Here is a 5,732-nt window from a genome sequence, read left to right as displayed (position 1 = left end):
ACGCGCGAGGAGATAGCAGCTCGATCGCGTGGTTGTGGCGACGCGTAATTATGCGAAAAATGATCGCGCACATCACTCCGTGGCATACGTGCCGGCAGCTCGAACGATAATGCGAAGCGCGTAACGTCCTCTGACCGTGCGGCGGCCGCCGGCGCGCGGCGGCGCGGCGGCTCGACGTAAACAATCACCGAGCAGTGCGCGGGTTTGAAAAACATTGAAATAACTTTAACGAATAATGAAAGAAATACGCCGTACATGCTCCGTTGATTTTCACGGATAAACAGCTATCATTCTGCGTCGGTAACGGTTGGTCGTTGAGATCGTTGGGAAGTCTTTATTTCGATTATTTAAACGACACTCCTGAACGCGACGAAAATGGAAACTTAATGTTATATGTACGCGCAATTTTATACATAATGTTAGAGAGATTATTTCTCGGCAAGCGATCGATTTATTGTAATTTTTTGTTATCATTTTACCCGACGACTCGTGTATTACCTTGCGCTTTTGATCTGAAAGTGATAAATGTTTATTTAAACCGACGAAAATTTTAAAGCACAACGTGAGAAAGATTCACCCGAGTTTAATTGTTAAAATAGGTATTATCGCCCGTGGATGTATCGAAACTAACTAATAATTTATATATGTAATTCCTCTTTCTCTTACAATTATGCGTGATACTATATTCATCTCGACGATCACCGTAGAAATCAACGATATGCAATTATGGATCGCGACAATTACTTAAACGCGATTGATAAATGTTAATAACTTTCGAACGAGACGATCGCGTTACGGTCCTCGATCCAGAAACGCGAAAGCCTCTCGCGCAAGATATGTTTTTCTCATATAAAACTAAGTATACTTTTCCCAAAATAAGACATAGAACTAATATACATATATCTTTCCATGATCACGACGCTACATATTCTATATTATTAGTAAGGATTTGTGTGTTAAAATTTACAGAATAAAATGTTGATTTTATTCTATATAACATAAGTAAGAGTGACTTCGAACGATCGTGTATGTCGATCGAGTCAACTTACCCGCCGGAAATATCCGTGGCTACATAGTTCAACACGTTTGTATACACCATTGGGGCGCCAGTGGACGGCTTCTATTTAAACTGCATGTCCTCCATCAAACTTCCCTCTAGTTACGAAAATTTCTTTAATGTTTAGTAAAATTTAGTTTTTATCTCATCGACGTTGAAATTTATTTTTAATCAACAGTTTTCTCCAAAGTTGTTTAACTCAAAACTTTTTACAACGTGTATTTAAATATGCATTATCTCAATCATATTGAACATACTGTCGTAACATAAAAATTATATCTGTGATCTAACGCACCTGCTTATTGTCGAAAATACGGTGTACGAGCATCAATAACAATAATGCTAGTCAATACTTCAACATTATTAAATTTATTTTTCGTTGATATCCGATTTCAATTTTAAATTATTATTATACACATATTACAATAAATATAAAGCATTTACTAGATATACCCAGAAAGATTTGTGTAATTTCTTTTACTCTCTGCAGATGCAACAGATTAATAGATTCAATTTTTTCTGTCCGTAAATTATTGTGATATTTGTGTCATAAAACATTTCTTACTATAATTTTTACCATTTTTCCTGTCTTTATAAAGACTTTAACAATATTTCGTATTACGATAAAATATGTACGCGATTGAAGTGCCGTAGCGTCTGCTAACACTTGCTTTACTGCGCATGTGAAAACATCCCCCTACAACCCCTTACACTGGGCAAGACAGAACAGGTTATACATCGTTATTGATCATAGACATAACATTGCTGATAGTATTAAAGGAATACTACGAAAATATGATTGCGTGGTGACTAGCAACCGTATATTTTTTACAAGTAAGTAAAGGTACCTATTATTATTAAATTAATTTATTAACATAACAGTATAATTGCATTCAGAACACATCAGTTTTGAAAAATTAAATATAACCTATATTCCATAATTCTAAGAGTCAAATCAATTATTTTATGTTAGTTATAAATTTATAATCAGATATAAATTTATTATAAATTAAATGATCTTGTGTTAAAACTCACACACATATCACATTTATCACTAATTACTATTATTGAAATAAATACATAGAACACGTGAAAAAATAGTACTTTATTAAGATAATATAAAGAAAAGAATCTATTAAAATAATATAAAGAAACAAATAAGGTGTAAGACCAAATTGTAAGGCATCCTCATAATCATTACACTGTGTAGAGACCATCATAATCATTACACTGAGCCTAATATTAGGAAAGATTTTCATTGTTTAAAGGTTATTTAAATTGTACGAGAGCAATAGACGTTCCAGTAAATAACTTGTAAACAATAGAAATCTTCTGGTTAGATTCAGTACAGTATAATGATTACTAGGATACCTAATAATTTTGTCAAGTGGCATCTGTCCTGAAAGTATCTATCTATCTTACACAATAAAGGGAATGATAGAAAATCTATTTGCCTTTTAACATGATCATACGTACATAATAAGGAATTTATAAAGTGTATTAAGTAAGGATATTGATATTGTGCTTAAACACTAGCTTTAAATTTTATATTACGACTTTAAGATTTTATCTTTCTTTTCAGACCCTACTATTTCAGATGAGTGCAAGAACGCGTTTACATATATGATCATCGAATATGTAAAATGGAAAGGCTGACATGTGATGTGCACAATTAGGGAAAGATTTATATTTTATAAAAACAGATTTGAATACACGACAAATTTGTAAACTTTTTCAGAGATATATACTGTATCTGTGTACATACAACGAAATGTATACGTCTGTGTAAATGCGAATGGAACGTCGAAGAAAATCTCGTGGAAGCAACTAAATGTATGCGAAGTGTACAATTATCAATTCAAAGCACATTTCATAAATTAGATTTTCCAAAAACAAGAGTTTGGGATTTATAGATATCGATGGTATACGTTGAAATAAAGGTAGAATAATAAATAAAGTTTTTAAAGTTTTTAACTAAACTATATTTGTGTTTTCAGTATTTGTATTTTGTATAATTATAGATAATGCGTATCATTTTTATTTAAATTTGTAACAACCTTATTTCGTAAAATAAATAGTAACTCTTGGGACATCTCGTACACAGGTTGTAATTGATCTGTACAAACTTTGAGAATGAGTTTCATTTAGCAAAACAATAAGAAGAGCTATGTAAACATAAATCCTGAAAGATTTTGTTACATGGATAATAATGGATAGTAATTAAAAAATTAGAAATTGCATAACTTTTTTACCGTTAATCTTAACACAACAACTGTAAATCTGAAAGAATATGTTAAAAATATTCTTTTTGAAACTCTACATAAGCTTTTGCATATTTATACATGATTTTACACATGCAATAAAAAGTAGTAAAAATGTTACGCCCTATTGCGCAATCGTTAAAAGTTTATTGTCCTCAATTAACTATATTAGTGAAAGTTGAATAAACTAGCCATTTTATAAATAACTCTGTACATATATTTTATACATAAAAACCGAATGGATTTAAATTTGGTGAGCGTAGGAGCCATCTTGCTAGCAATGAGCTTTCTCACCTTATTCAGTGATCTTTATAATTTTACCTTTGAAAGGCTATATCTTTGTAACAAAACCTTTTAAAACCTGTTCATATGACCTTTTGTTGTTGTTTGGTATAAAATCTGTATATTCTTCTGGTATACCTCTCACGTAGGAGATTATTGTCAATGATGGTTTCTTTTTATTTAAATTTATATACCATATCTACATGAATCCTTACTTGTATATACTGCTTCTAATACTGCTTCGTGATCCCGTCATTTTATGAGTTTATGAATACTTAATAATTAAACAAGTAATTTATTAAGTGGTTATATGACACTATATTGTATATCTATATAATGATAAAAGTTTAACATAATTATTTGCAAATTAAATTAAGGTAACAGAAACTACGAACTAATTTTAGTATTAAAATTTTAGTACGAATTGTGATAAAATTATAGCACAAACCTCAGCTCATTGTCCCTATTACCTTTCTGTGATTTGTAATCCGTTGTGCCCTTGATAGAATTTTTTAATTTTAATTTACATATTTGAACTTGTGTAATTTTTATATTTTCATTAAAGATATTAATTGCAATTTCTGGCTTTATAACGAATTAAAAATTAGGCAAAAGCGTACTTATTATGCGAAGAAGAACATAAGTTACCGCTAGTTTCGACATTCCAATAGAAAATACAGAAAATTATCGAGAAATTAATTAGGCAACATGTCGTATGATATTTGAAGACAGATTGAAGAAATCGCGATTTTTCTTGGACGTCACGGCATAAAACGGCAATGAATCGTGAATATCATCGTCATTACCGTAACAGGTGGTGTGTACTCACGAAATCTAACGTTCCATAATCTATTTATAGATCTTACGATAAATGACTTCGCGCCACTGTGAAACAGCTGTAAAAAATGAAAAGTATATCAAAGTGACGATGAACGCTGACGTGTATCGACATTGTTTGACAAATATAAAGGTGATACTTCGCAACTACTGTCCGTGGAAACGATAATGAAATTGTACAAACGTGAGTCTTATCTCTGATGAAAGATGTACGATGTAAGAAGCATCTCAATAAACGTTCGTGCGTTCCTCCCAAAGGTTATTCGTACAAAGCCAACTTCTATGCGTCAAATTTGATGAATTAACTGCAAGATATTCAGTTCACCGATTGTTCTGAGACTTGCAGAATGGCAGTTACTGCGTCACGGTTGAGGATTCTCCGATGATTCTAACGATGAAAAACAGTACGTCCGGCCGCTCTTGTGGTAATTTTAGTTTGGCCATTAAACACCGGGTACTTTAATGCGCGTAGTTACGGCAGTTAGGTCAAGTAAACGAAACCAAGCAAAGCCGCATTCTGCCGTAAAGATCATCACACCTAAATATTTACAGCACCGTCTGTTGAATGTCTCATTGCACTTGATCGTTATATCGACATACAGGTCTTCGACATAATCTTGCTATCATGTGCAAGAATTTCCGAAGGTTACGTTTCTAATTAGTAAAATACCAAAACTATCGAGCATCCAATGTCTTTTGTTGCAGCTCACGACAACACGGAGTTATCCAACAATTCAATCCACGGCTCCAGACTACTGCGGCTAGCCGTCTACTAGAGATCGCAGCGAGTTTGAGAATAAAGCTGAGCGAATTATGTTTTGCAACGAACTATAGAATGACTGTGTTTTCATGATGTTAAAATTATGTTAAAACTGCTCGAATATCGCACGACCCAGGTGCATGCTTCAATTTTTTACCACTAACGATAGAGTTTTCATGAAAAGATACTTTCACATTTCTGAATTTCTTTTCAGATTACATTTATGTTGCAGGAAAGCCGAGGAAACGATTGAGATGCTGAAAGTTATCCGCGAGTGTCTGATATCCGAATGGAGTACTCGTGATAATTGGTGAGGAGTAAATGTCGTTCCATAATAATTTTGATTCTTAGCAAAATGAAGCTATAGGAGAACTGGATGATGGTACCAATGATACCGTTCTCCGTTCATCTCAAGCCTTAATCATCTCATTTCCGAGTTAGATAAATTATTTAGAAGTAGGAAGACCACCCGCAGTGAGATTTATATTGCGAAGTACGTTAAAGAGGAACGATGCAACAGGAGAAGGTGTCACCG

General features: G+C 33.0%; 1 long non-coding RNA gene across 3 annotated transcripts; it reads left to right on the top strand.

Annotated features, from left to right (window-relative positions):
- Window positions 1-1,685: 1,685 nt before the first annotated feature.
- Window positions 1,686-5,693, top strand: LOC105567793. Of its 3 annotated transcripts, XR_001009393.1 has the most exons (6): window positions 1,687-1,891; window positions 2,640-4,386; window positions 4,460-4,621; window positions 4,696-4,862; window positions 5,143-5,333; window positions 5,430-5,693. It is a non-coding gene; the product is annotated as an uncharacterized LOC105567793 (long non-coding RNA). The 3 variants fall into 3 exon arrangements; XR_001009391.1 differs by having other exon boundaries at window positions 1,686-1,891; window positions 2,640-4,621; XR_001009392.1 differs by lacking the exons at window positions 4,696-4,862; window positions 5,143-5,333; window positions 5,430-5,693 and having other exon boundaries at window positions 1,734-1,891; window positions 2,640-4,694.
- The last annotated feature ends 39 nt before the right edge of the window (window positions 5,694-5,732 follow it).

Source organism: Vollenhovia emeryi, unplaced genomic scaffold (genome assembly GCF_000949405.1).
Source record: "Vollenhovia emeryi isolate VEMERY1.0 unplaced genomic scaffold, V.emery_V1.0 DF939134.1, whole genome shotgun sequence".
NCBI lineage: Eukaryota > Metazoa > Arthropoda > Insecta > Hymenoptera > Formicidae > Vollenhovia > Vollenhovia emeryi.
Note: the sequence above shows the minus strand (reverse complement) of the source record. Positions and strands in the feature narration are given on the sequence as shown.